This window comes from Papio anubis, chromosome 9 (assembly GCF_008728515.1).
Source record: "Papio anubis isolate 15944 chromosome 9, Panubis1.0, whole genome shotgun sequence".
Classification (NCBI taxonomy): Eukaryota; Metazoa; Chordata; class Mammalia; order Primates; family Cercopithecidae; genus Papio; species Papio anubis.
This window is the reverse complement of record NC_044984.1, coordinates 116,783,152-116,796,727: the sequence shown is the minus strand read 5'-3', so window position 1 is coordinate 116,796,727 and position 13,576 is coordinate 116,783,152. Positions and strand designations below refer to the sequence as shown.

Here is a 13,576-nt window from a genome sequence, read left to right as displayed (position 1 = left end):
CAAGTAGCTGGGATTACAAGCATGCGCCACCACGCCTGGCTAATTTTGTATTTTGAGTAGAGACAGGGTTTCTTTTTTTTTTTTTTTTTTTTTTTTGAGACAGAGTCTTGCTCTGTCGCCCAGGCTGGAGTGCAGTGGTGCGATCTTGGCTCACTGCAAGCTCCGCCTCCCGGGTTCACGCCATTCTCCTGCCTCAGCCTCCCGAGTAGCTGGGACTACAGGCGCCCGCCACCACGCCCGGCTAATTTTTTTGTATTTTTAGTAGAGACGGGGTTTCACCGTGTTAGCACCGGGATGGCCTCGATCTCCTGACCTCGTGATCCGCCCGCCTCGACCTCCCAAAGTGCTGGGATTACAGGCGTGAGCCACCGCGCCTGGCCAAGAGACAGGGTTTCACCACGTCGGCCAGGCTGGTCTCAAACTCCTGACCTCAAGTGATCCGCCTGCCTTGGCCTCCCAGAGTGCTGAGATTACAGGTGCGAGCCATCGCACCTGGCCTAGAACTTTGAATTTGTGAGGATTTAAACATTCTGCATGGAAAAGCAACTCGTGCTCCCCTCGTCTAGCTGTGCCCTGCCAAATTTAAGGCCATTTTGTGTGTCAGTTTTATTTCCCACAGTTAAAGATGGGGTTTTTCTTTTGGAAGGTCTGATAGAACTGCTGTGTGTCTGTGTAGAAGTTTACCTAAACAGGTGAAAAATAACAAACACTGAAGTTAGGGTTTAAAATCCAAATGTGGTCGGGTGTGGTGGCCCACACCTGTAATCTCAGCACTTTGGGAGGCCGAGGCAGGTAGATCACCAGAGGTCAGGAGTTCGAGACCAGCCTGGCCAACATGGCGAAAGCCTATCTCTACTAGAAATACAAAAATTAGCTGGGGGTGGTGGCGGGCGCCTGTAATCCTAGCTGCTCGGGAGGCTGAGGCAGGAGAATTGCTTGAACCCGGGAGGCAGAGGTTGCAGTGAGCTGAGATTGAGCCACTACACTCTAGCCTGGGCAACAGAGTGAGACTCTGTCTTGGAAAAAAATTAAAAATAAAATTTAAAAATCCAAATGAAACCAATTCCTAGTTTCCACTTACAGCATCTAAGGTGGTTGTACAGAAACTATCTTATGGATTTGTGAGTAAATTTAGTAGATTGCTTCTCTTGAAATACAGGCTGGGCGTGGTAACTCATGCCCGTAATCCCAGCACTTTGGGAGGCCAAGGTGGGCAGATCACCTGAGGCCAGGAGTTTGAGACCAGCCTGGCCAACATGGTGAAACCCTGTCTCTACTAAAAATATAAAAATTAGCTAACCATGGTTGCGCATGCATGTAATCCCAGCTACTCGAGAGGCTGAGGCAGAAGAATTGCTTGAACCTGGGAGGCAGAGGTTGCAGTGAGCCGAGGTCGTGCCGCTGCACTCCAGCCTGGGTGACAGCGTGAGACTCCATCTCAAAAAAAAAAAAAAAAAAGAAAAAAAAATATATAAAATAGGCTGGGCGTGGTGATTTATGCCTGTAATCCCAGCACTTTGGGAGGCTGACGTGGGCGGATCACCCGAGGCCAGGAGTTTGAGACCAGCCTAGTCAACATGGTGAAATCTTGTCTCTACTAAAAATATAAAGATTAGCCGGGCGTGGTTGTGCAGAACTGTAATCCCAGCTACTTGGGAGGCTGAGGCCGGAGAATCACTTGAGTCTGGGAGGCGGAGGTTGCAGTGAGCCAGGATCGTGCCACCCTGGGTGACAGAGGGGAGATTCTATCTTAAAAAAATAATAAATAATAAAAAAAGAAATATAGCAAGGTGTCCCGTAGTATTGTGAAAATAAAAACGTGATTATAAGCTGGGCACAGTGGCTCATGCCTTTAATTCCAACACTTTGGGAGGCTGAGGCAGGAGGATCACTTGAGCCCAGGAGTTCAAGACCAGCCTGGGTAACATAGTCTCTTAAAAACAGGATAGGCTGGGCACAGTGGCTTACGCCTGTAATCTCAGCACTTTGGGACGCCAGGGCAGGAGATCTTGAGGTCAGGAGATCGAGACCATCCTGGCTGCTTTTTTTTTTTTTGAGAAAAAAAGTGTCTAAAAAAATGTGATTGTTTGTCCATTGTCTCCCAAGACCTATAGCAACTGTTAAATTTGCTCATTTGCAAAATAAAAACAAACTTTTTTTTTTTTTGAGACAGAGTATCATTCTTGTCGCCTAGGCCAGAGTGTGATGGTGTGATCTCTGCTCACTGCAACCTCTGCCTCCTGGGTTCAAGTGATTCTCCTGCCTCAGCCTCCTGTGTAGCTGGGATTATAGGTGCCCACCACCACGCCTGGCTAATTTTTTGTATTTTTAGTAGAGATGGGATTTCGCCATGTTGGTCAGGCTGGTCTTGAACTCCTGACCTCAGATGATTTGCCTCGGCCTCCCAAAGTGCTGGCATTACAGGCAAGAAAGCTTTTATAAAGAGAAAAAAACACAACCCAATATGAAAGACATTGATTCTTTTAAGAGTTGTTTTTGTGCGCTTTTCTTGTTCAGAGCAAACAGTTTTGGTATGCTTTTGCTTTTAGCGTGGGCCGTTTCTGACTCTTTAAGGGGTGGGCAACAATATGCTTACTTTTTTCCTTTGTGAAGAATGGAAAAGGAAATCAATTATTATTGTTTTTTGAGACAGAGTCTCACAAAAAAACCCTCCTTGTAGCACGTGGTCTCACTCTGTCTCAAAAGTTAAAAAAAACAAAAACAAAAACAAAACTCATCCAGGCTGGAGTGCAGTGACACAATCACAGCTCACTGCGGCCTCAGTGTCACAGGCTCAGGTGATCCTCCTCCTTCAGCCTCCCAGATAGCTTGGACTGCAGGCACGCGACACCATACCTGGCTAATTTTTTGTAGAGATGGGGTTTTGCCATGTTGCCCAGGCTGGTCTCGAACTCCTGGGCTCAAGTGATCTTCCTGCCTCAGCCTCCCAAAGTGCTGAGATTGCAGGTGTGAGCCACCTTGGCTGGGGAGGTCAATTTTAACTTGCTTTGAGATGGACTGTTTGATCTCACTGCTGTATATAATAATTCAGAAACATTTATATATCAGTTTACATTAGGGTCAGGAGCCTGGAGATTGGGGTTTTAGTTCTAGACTGTTAAGTAAGTATGACCTTGACAAGTGATTTCACTGTTTAGAATCATTTTCTTGTTGGTAAAATGAGGAAGTTGAACTAGATTGCTACCGTCTCTTCTGATTCTACAATTTTATGATGCTATATTAAGCACATTGCTTCTTTTTGCACATTAGTATAATTGACTGCTGCCGACCCATTAAGTAAGTTCTTCTGGGAGATACTAGAGAGGCCTAGTAATTTCAGCCCCTTTTAAGATCTGTGTCTAAGCTAGTGGTATGTGTTAGAGTTATAAAGTCACAGGAATTTTGTAGAATTTTGTGTAAATGAACAAAATAACTCAAATTATTCAGCTTTCCACGTTCCCTTAAAACATTTTTTTTTTTTTTTTTGCAGATGGAGGAACATTGGGAGGCTCTTTATTTTCTGTGTGCTAAGTAGTAGGAATATAAATCTTCACTCAGACCGAGCTGTGCAAAGGCATTCATAATTGCAGGCAGTTGCATCAGAGTACAGAATTCTATCTCTAAAAAAAAAAAAAATTGTCTTATGTCCCAACCTTCTCCCTGGGTTGATTTTTAATTCTGTCCTTCCTTTTTAAAACTGCTTAGGTACAACTTGTGTTCTGTACTGTGTCATACACATCTTAAGTTTTAAAAACATACTTTTCCTAAGCACAGAAAAATTTTTCAAAGGGGTATGTCTACTCTTGACTTTGGAAAGATACCATAAACTTTGTATTTACTGGCAGTGTCTTATTGTATAATATTCTCAAATCAACACTTAAGGTTAGCCGGCTAATTTTATAAATTGCTCTGTAAGGGCTGTCTCAGTTAGAATTTGGAAATAAAACTTCCTTGTAGCTCCTTTTGAATTAAGGAGCTAGTTAATTTTCTGATACTTACTGACTTGCGTCAGTCCTTTAGTGTCTGAATGGGCTTTTCACATTGATCCATTTATTTATTTACTTGTTTGTTTGAGACAAGGTCTCACTCTGTGGGACCACAGGCACGTACCACCACGCCTGGCTAATTTTTGTATTCTTTGCAGAAACAGGGTTTTGCCATGTTTCCTAGGATGATCTCAAACTCCTGAGCTCAAAACTATCTGCCCACCTTGGCCTCCCAGAGTGTTGGGATTATGGGCGTAAACCACTGGGCTGGCCCACATTGACCTTTTAAATAAACAGTGATTACAATATTTACTCATCTTTCGTACTTTATCCTTACTTAAAGATATGCTGTTTGCTTCCCGCCCCACCCCAGCCCCCAATCCCCCAGATGGAGTCTCACTGTGTCACCCAGGCTGGAGTGCAGTGGTGCAATCTAGGCTCACTGCAACCTCCGCCTCCCGGGTTCAAGCGATTCTCCTGCCTCAGCCTTCTGAGTAGCTGGGATTGCCGGAGCCTGCCACCATGCCTGGCTAATTTTTGTATTTTAGTAGAGACGGGATTTCACCATGTTGGCCAGGCTGGTCTCGAACGTCTGACCTCAGGTGATCTGCCTGCCTTGTCCTCCCAAAGTGCTGGGATTACAGGCTTGAGCAACCATACTCAGCTGCTGTTTGCTTTTTTTTTTTTTTTTTTTTCCCCGAGATAGAGTCCCACTCTGTTGCCCAGGCTGGAGTGTGGTGGTATGATCTCTGCTCACTGCAACCTCTGCCTCCCTTGCTCAAGTGATTCTCCTGCCTCAGCCTCCTGAGTAGCTGTGATTATAGGTGTGTACCACCACGCCTGGCTAATTTTTGTATTTTTAGTAAAGATGGGGTTTCACCATGTTGGCCAGGCTTGTCTTGAACTCCTGACCTCAGGTAATCTGTCTGCCTCGGCCTCCCAAGGTGCTGGGATTACAGGCATGAGCCACCGCACCTAGCTGCTGTTTGCTTTTTTAATCTTTGTGTTAATTTTAAAGCTGAGTCTGGCCTATTTAAAAAGTTATATATAATATGTCATGTATGAAGCATACATAAATACCTACATACGTAGACAAATATCAGTGAAAATAGATCTTAGTGGTCCTAGCACAGTAAAGTGACAGAAGACTAAAAAAACCTAGAGTTCTGGCTCCTGGAATCTTTCTAACTTTTTTGACCATAGTACTTGTGAGAGCACATCCCTTGTGGATCCAGGCGATGACAGCAATGGGAGCCATACAGCAGCGATAGAACATCTTGTGGGATACACAGGGGATGGAGATTAGTGAAGAAATATTGGTGCTTATAAATAGTCATGACAGGAATGGAAAAAAGGACAGGCTGAATGACTTTAATATTCAATAAAACATTTAAGTAATCTCATGTGAAAGGCACATGTTTCTGAAGATGACGGAATGCTTTTATTCTGACACCTGACTCTAGAGGTGGCATAAGTCAGTCCTATAGACAAGGCAGTGAACTTGATGGGGATATGTGGAACTGAATGGAAATGTGAACACATGGCATCATGTTGGTGTATTTTTTTTTTTTTTTTATATGGAGTCTCGCTCTGTCTCCCAGGCTGGAGTGCAGTGGTGCAATCTCGGCTCACTGCAAGCTCCACCTCCTGGGTTCATGCCATTCTCCTGTCTCAGCCTCCCAAGTAGCTGGGATTACAGGTGCCCACCACCATGCCCGGCTAATTTTTTGTTTTTGTATTTTTAGTAGAGATGGGGTTTCACCGTGTTAGCCAGGATGATCTCAATCTCCCGACCTCATGAACCACCTGCCTCAGCCTCCCAAAGTGCTGGGATTACAGGCATGAGCCACCACGTCCGGCCTTTGTTTTTTGTTTTCAGATGGAGTCTTGCTCTGTTGCCCAGGCTGGAGTGCTGTGGCGCAATCTTGGCTCAATGCAACCTCCACCTCCCATGTTCAAGCGATTCTCCTGCCTCAGCCTCCCGAATAACTGGGATTACATGAATGTGCCACCACTTCCAGCTAATTTTTATATTTTTAGTAGAGACACGGTTTCACCATGTTGGCCAACCTGGAGGGTCTCAAACTCCTAGCCTCAAGTGATTCACCTGCCTTGGCCTCCCAAAATACTGGGATTACAGGCATGAGCCACCGCACCTGGCCTATTCTGTTACCTTTTAAATCAGCCTATTAGTTGATGCTGAAGCCAGTGTCACCAGGTCCCTGCTTTATATTCTGTCCAGTGAATCTTGCTTCTTAGTGCACTGATTTGATACATTGGCCCTTGAGTGGCCTGTGCCCCAAACTGTGTTTGGTGGCATCACACACATTTTCCCTGCGTTCAGGGCCAAACTTTGGGAAGACAGAGTCAACGATGCTCTTAGGTGTCTGTCACTCATCCTCAGCTCACAGAGACCACTCACTCATGCGCTTACCCGGTATTCCACCTTGGAGTGGTTGCTCCCTGCCTTCATCTCCTGTGGTTTGATTTTGAGTCACGGAACTGTTGTTAGGGCACATATTCTGACCAGTCACACAGTGTCATCATGTCACTGGACCACGCTGTGTAAATGCGCACAGGAAGTGTTCTGTATCGTATTCAGAAGACTAACAAATTTCCCAGGTGTTAGAATACGGGCCAATGAAACAGTTATATGCGGCTGGGCGCAGTGGTTCACGCCTGTAATCCTAGCACTTTGGGAGGCCAAGGTGGGTGGTTCACCTGAGGTCAGGCGTTCAAGACCAGCCTGGCCAACATGGCGAAATCCTGTCTACTAAAAATAAAAAAATTAGCTGGGCGTGGTGACGGGTGTCTGTAATCCCTGCTACTCAGGAGGTTGAGGCAGGAGAATTGCTTGAACCCAGGAGGCAGAGGTTGCAGTGAGTCGAGATCGTGCCATTGCACTCCAACCTGGGTAACAGAGACTGTACCAAAAAACAAACAACAACAACAAAAAAAAAACAAGAAATGATGTATCCTGCTGTATTGGCCTTAAATCTCCAGCCACAGATTCCTTTCATGTGCTTTGAGACATACTTATTAAATTTTTCATCGGTAGCTCAGTCTCTGTACTGTATTTTGCTTTGAGTTTCGTGTGAGTGTGTTTTCAGACTCTTTGTGCTGAGCTCTCCGTGTTACTGGGCAGTGCCGTGTGCTGCCAGCAGGGCTTCCTTATACATTATGTATCACCTGTCAAATAGACATTTTAAAGTTCCTTTTACTGTAAGTGCTATTTTTTCCTCTTCTATGCTAAGAACAATTAAATTATTCCCAGTTCGAGATTCAGGAGTTTTACATTTCTCTGTCCTTTTCCTCACATACGTGTTGTAATGGAGCACAAAAGATGGATGTTGCATACCCAGCGGGGCCTGGGATATCATCTGCTTGTTAGTTTTCCTATCGACGCCAAGAGGAGAGCTGCTTGTATTCTGCCTTCAGTATATATTCTAGCCCAGTGTTGTCCTGTGTAGTAGCCACGAGCCACATAATCACATATTGAGCACATGAAATGTGGTGAGTCCAAATTGAGGTGTGCTATAAGTATAAAATACACAGTGGATTTCAAAGATCGATTTTGAAAAAAGAATGTAAAATACTAATAATTTTACATTAATCACATTTGTTGTTGTTAGAGATGAGGTTTTTTTTTTTTTTTTTTTTTTTTTTTTTTTGAGGTGGAGTCTTGGTCTGTCACCCAGGCTGGAGTGCAGTGGTGCGATCTCAGCTCACTGCAACCTCCGCCTCCTGGGTTCAAGCAATTTTCCTGCCACAGCCTCCCGAGTAGCTGGGATTATAGGCGCTCACCACCACGCCCGACTAATTTTTGTATTTTTAGTAGAGATGGAGTTTCACCATGTTGGCCAGGCTGCTCTCAAACTCTTGACCTCAAGTGATCCACGTGCTTCGGTCTCCCAAAGTGCGGGGATTACAGGCATGAGCCAGTGTGCCTGGGCAGGAGATGAGGTCTTGCTCTGCTGCCCAGGCTGGAGTGCAGTGGCATGACTATAGCTCTCTGCAGCTTTTAACTAAACTCTTGCACTCAAGCAGTCATCCCACCTCTGCCTCTTGAGTAGCTGGGACGCAGGTGTGTGCCACTACACCCAGCTCATTTCTTAAAATTTCATAGAGATGGAGTCTCACTATGTTGCTCAGGCTTGTCTTGAAATCCTGAACTCAAGTGATCCTTCCACTTGGGCAGGCATGAGCCACCGTGCCCAGCCCTTGATTACATTTTGAAATAATATTTTAGATCTATTGGGCTAAATAAACTATATCATGAAAATTAATTTCACCTGTTTCTTTTTTATTTTTAAAAATATGGATACTAGAAAATTCAGAATTATACATTTGTACTGCATTATATTTCTATTGGACAGTGCTGATCTAGAAAGTATAATAGTGTCAACAATGCAATTATCTAATTTGAGACTCATACCTTTTTTTTTTTTTTTTTGAGACGGAGTTTCGCTCTTGTTGCCCAGGCTGGAGTGCAATGGCGCAATCTCGGCTCACTGCAACCTCCACCTCCCGGGTTCAAGTGATTCTCCTGCCTCAGCCTCCCGAGTAGCTGGGATTACAGGCATGTGCTACCACACCTGGCTAATTTTGTATTTTGGGTAGAGACAGGCTTCACCATATCTGTCAGGCTGGTCTCAAACTCCTGACCTCAGGTGATCCTCCTGCCTTGGCCTTCCAAAGTGCTGGGATTACAGTCATGAGCCATCGTGCCCAGCCCAGACTCATACCTGTTAAATAGCACTCATTGTATGTAGTAATTGAACAGTTTGCCCTTAGCTTCATTGACCTACATTTTTGGAGTACAGTGGTGCCATCTCTGCTCACTGCAACCTCTGCCTCCCAGGTTCAAGCTATTCTCCTGCCTCAGCCTCCTGAGTAGCTGGGATTACAGGCATGTGCCACCACGCCTGGCTAATTTTTTTTTTTTTTTTTTGAGACGGAGTCTCGCTCTGTTGCCCAGGCTGGAGTGCAGTGGCTGGATCTCAGCTCACTGCAAGCTCCACCTCCCGGGTTTATGCCATTCTCCTGCCTCAGCCTCCCCAGTAGCTGGGACTACAGGCGCCCGCCACCTCGCCCGGCTAGTTTTTTGTAGTTTTAGTAGAGACGGGGTTTCATCGTGTTAGCCAGGATGATCTCGATCTCCTGACCTCGTGATCCGCCCGTCTCGGCCTCCCAAAGTGCTGGGATTACAGGCTTGAGCCGCTAATTTTGTATTTGTAGTAGAGACGGGGCTTCCCCGTGTTGGTCAGGCTGGTCTTGAATTCCTGACCTCAAGTGATTCACCCACCTTGGCCTCCCAGAGTGCTCGGATTACCGCGCCCAGCCCATTGAGCTACTTTTTATTAATTTGTTAATAATTAGAGATGAGGTCTCACCAAGTTTCCCAGGCTGGTATTGAACACCTGGGCTCAAAGAATCCTGCCACCTTAGCTTCCCAAAGTCTTTGGAATTGCAGGTGTGAACCACCATACCCACCCTTCATTGGCCCACTTTTTAAAAAAGGATCCAGGCCAGGCGTGGTGGCTTACACCTGCAATACTAGCACTTTGGGAGGCCAAGGCGGGCGGATCACCTGAGGTCAGGAGTTCGAGACCAGCCTGACCAACATGGCAAAACCTCGTCTCTACTAAAAATGCAAAAAATTAGCCAGGCATGGTGGCACATGCCTGCAATCCCAGCTACTTGGGAGGCTAAGGCAGGAGAATGGCTTGAACCCGGGAGGCAAAGGTTGCAGTGAGCTGAGATCGTGCCACTGCATTCCAGCAGCCTGGGCGACAAGAGTGAAACTCTGTCTCAAAAAAAAGAAAAAAAAAAAAAGGATCCAGAGTTGGGAAACCCTCTAATGCTGCTGGGTTTGTCAGGTGTTTAGAGTGTAAGATACAGTTACTTGTTGCTTTAGTTTGAAAATTGCATCATTTTGCATAATTTTGTGGATTCTTGTTTTGCTGTTGACTCACTTGAGAATTTTTTTGAACTCTTACTGTGTATCAAACTTTTTTAGGTTCTTTGGTTGCGAAGACAAATCAAATCTCATGGGACTTAGTCATAGCATGATATGCAAACAAGGCAGGAATGCGGGTGAGTCATCATTCCGTAATCGAAGCCTGCCCAGTAGCTGGAGTAGTCCAGAGAAGGAAGAGAGGGCAAGAAGAGTAGTCAGAAGAGACTGCTGATATGTCTCCTGTGTTCTTGGAGAGCCGTTTCCCATGTGCCCTCAAAGCCCTTCTGTGTGGCAGTGTGCTGCGCGTGGCAGTAGCATATGGGGCCTGGCTCTAGAAACAGTCTCTACGTGGGAAATGAAGCCCATCCAAAGCCCTTAAGCTCAGTTCAGCCAGGAGATGTGATGTTTTTAAATTGGAGCTAAGCAGGCCCATAAATTTTTTTTTTTTGGTTACTCTTCTGTGACGTTGGATAGTTGACTTTCCTGTTTTACTCAAGAATTAAAGAAAATTTGCAAATACCCTTCAATCTTATTTATCTTTTTCAGTGTCTTCTGTATATACAGAAATACAAATGTGAATGAAGTAGAAGGACGAAAATCAAATAGCTTGCCCTTTGTTTAGAGGAAACAAGTCAATTTGGAAAGGTCCCAGTGTTGTGTAAGTGTTTTCAGTGGCTGAAGCCAGGGAGCTCAGGTTACATTGCATCTCCTGTGTTGGGGGTGGGGACAGCAAGTGACACAGCATACTTACGTAACCGTGACTTCAGGGGACAGGATTAAGCTGTGAATGAACCTCCCAAACCCAGGAATGTGATATGAGAACATAGCCTTTGAATTTCTCTCTTGTTTGACTTGAAAAATCAGCTTCAGAAACATCTTTATCTTAAGATAGACTTTCATTGCTCTCAGAACGTCTCTCCCCTGACCTTCTGTTATTAAGTTCATGGACATACAGCGTTATAGAATTAGGTGGGGGCTCCGAAGTCTGCGAGTGCAGCTGTGCACAGGTAAGTCACTTCACTCGCCTGGTGCTGAATTTCCTTTGGGTTGTGCAGCCGGGCCGCGTTGAAACCTGGGTTTCTGGACGTTGTAGCTACCACGCAGCCTGTTTCTGGAAGCTTGGTGTTAAACTCCCTCTCCTGGCAGGTTAAATTCATTGCAAATTCTCTAACTCTCCTTTGCCTCCCAACAGAATTTTTAGGTTTAGTAAATCAAGTGGCATTTTCATTTTGTGGATGGGGCAAAATGGACTGGAAAGGGTCTGACGTGTAGAGATGTGATTTTCTTGGGGCAGCGCGATGCCGCTCTATGTGTGCCAGGAGGTGGTGAGCCCGCTTGAAACTCTTACCAGATTTGAGTTCTTTCTTCACTGATGGCAGAGGCCTGTACTTTTTACTTTGGCAAAGTTAGAGCCACCATCTTTCCTTTCACTTCTGAATCCTTGACCTTTTGCTTACAGGATTTTAATTTGATACCCAAAACAGGACTAGCACCGTGAAGGTGTGGAGTTAGAAACAGATCTTATTTAATGAGTGTCCTCAGGTTGCAGGTGGGAATACTGAGCCGGGGAAGGGGTTACAAAACGTGAGTTGTTCAGGGTCGTCCATCTGGGACGGGAGTTTAGGTGTCTCGCTTCCCAGTCCAGCTCTCTGTTCGTACTTTTGTATTTATTTGGACCATGACATTGAAAAAATAGGAGTAAACATAACCTTAAGAAATTAGATGAGAATTTTAAAGAATATTATTCCTTCTTGTATGAGCGTAATTTTCACCATTCTTGTTTTTGGGAACTGCTGATTTTGTGGAACGTCTTGTTTCTGTAAATTGCTTTTTTTTTTTTTTTTTTTTTTTCCCCCCAGATACCTAGTCAGGAGGAAGGGGGGTTAGATTTTATTAAAATATGTATTTTCTATAATAAGTCTCTTTTTTTCCCTTAAACTTTAAAAAAAAATATTTTAGAGATAAAGTCTTGCTATATTGCCCAGGCTGGACTCAATCTCCTGGGCTCAGGCGATCCTTCTGCCTCAGTCTCCCAAGTAGCTGGGATTCTAGGCAGGCGCCACCATGCCCAGCTAATTAAAAAAAATTATTTTTAGAGATGAGGTTTCACTATGTTGCCCAGGCAACTCTCAGACTCTTGGACTTAAGTAATCCTCCTGCCTTGGCCTCCCAAAACGCTGGGATTATAGGTGTGAGCCACCACGCCTGGCCAAACTTGTGTGTTTTAAAAACATATATATTTTTTTTTTCTTGAGACGGAGTCTCGCTTTGTCGCCCAGGCTGGAGTGCAGTGGCGCGATCTCGGCTCACTGCAACCTCCGCCTCCTGGATTCACGCCATTCTCCTGCTTCAGCCTCCCGAGTAGCTGGGACTATAGGCGCCCGCCACCATTCCCAGCTAATTTTTTGTGTTTTTAGTAGAGACAGGGTTTCACCGTGTTAGCCAAGATGGTCTCAATCTCCTGACCTCGTGATCTGCCTGCCTTGGCCTCCCAAAGCGCTGGGATTACAGGCGTGAGCCACCGCGCCCGACTGGCAAGGGTAACATTTTAAGTTTATGATTTATTTCCTACTCAGTTATCAGGATTTTTTTTTTTTTTTTTGAGATGAAGTCTTGCTCTGTCGCCAGGCAGGAATGCAGTGGCGCAGTATCGGCTCACTGCAATCTCCACCTCCAAGGTTCAAGCAATTCTCCTGCCTCAGCCTCCTGAGTAGCTGGGACTACAAGTGCGCACCACCATGCTCAGCTAATTTTTGTATTTTTAGTAGAGACGGGGTTTCACCATGTTGGCCAGGGTTGTCTCGATCTCTTGACCTCATGATCCGCCCGCCTTGGCCTCCCAAAGTGCTGGGATTACAGGCGTGAACCACCGTGCCTGGCCGGGATTCTTAAATGTAGCCCAATTTTCCAGTAAAGAACACTAAAAAAAAGTGTTTGGATCCGAACCAAAAGAAAAACTTGCGTACTGGAAGTTTGCAGGTAATACAGATATGCGTACATGACTGGTGTTCAGCTATTTAGGTGGACGTGCTTTTCTCTGCTTACCTGTGTTGCTGATGCTGGTCAGCAGTGGAGAAAACAGATTAGATACTGCTAATCTCAGATGGGAGGATTATTTCTTAGGAGGAAGGACATTTCTTGAGTCATCAGCTCCAGATTCAGGGATACGGAACCCTCTGGTTTTTGTTTAAAGTGGTGAGGTTTGAGCCCAGAGGCCGACTAACATCAGAATTCCTGTTTGTGAGGTCATCGTCATGACCTCACAGCCAGGCTGTTAAAAATGTTTGCCCAGCTTCTGGCAGGATATGAGCTGATGCCTGCCTCGATTCCACAGACACCATGAGGTACTATTTTCATATTCTAGATTTGTGTTGACTTTCTTCAACTTCTTATAGATAAAAGGTAAAGACATGACCCCAGGCCCTCTTTATTTTGCTGAGAGAGATTGTATAATGGTGAGAAAATCATTGTGACTATCCACTGGCAGGACTTTTAAAAGCAGAAACCTCCATAGTTGAGTAGAAAGTGTTTTTACTGTGTGTACGTGAGTAGTCAGTGGCTCTATTTGCTATGGAATTTACCATCAATTTTTGCTGCGAATAAACATCAAGTTTTTTCTTTCGTGAAAAAG

At 45.1% G+C, this 13,576-nt stretch overlaps 1 protein-coding gene and 1 long non-coding RNA gene across 16 annotated transcripts in view; one reads left to right on the top strand and one right to left on the bottom strand.

Annotated features, from left to right (window-relative positions):
• CLIP1 (CAP-Gly domain containing linker protein 1) overlaps nt 1–13,576 on the top strand; it is a 152,605-nt gene that overhangs the window by 15,275 nt on the left and 123,754 nt on the right. Inside the window, exon 1 of one of the 15 annotated variants that reach the window (XM_009181902.4) lies at nt 10,112–10,952. The exons of 13 other annotated variants lie outside the window; for them this stretch is intronic. The gene's annotated coding sequence lies outside the window, so the exon portion shown is untranslated. Of the gene's footprint in view, nt 1–10,111; nt 10,953–12,787; nt 13,290–13,576 lie in introns of those variants that run through there. One more of the 15 variants, XM_009181903.4, reaches the window with a different exon arrangement.
• LOC116268944 lies at nt 3,466–6,509 on the bottom strand. Its single transcript, XR_004176233.1, has 2 exons — nt 6,421–6,509; nt 3,466–3,620 (listed from the first exon to the last, which is right to left on the bottom strand). It is a non-coding gene; the product is annotated as an uncharacterized LOC116268944 (long non-coding RNA).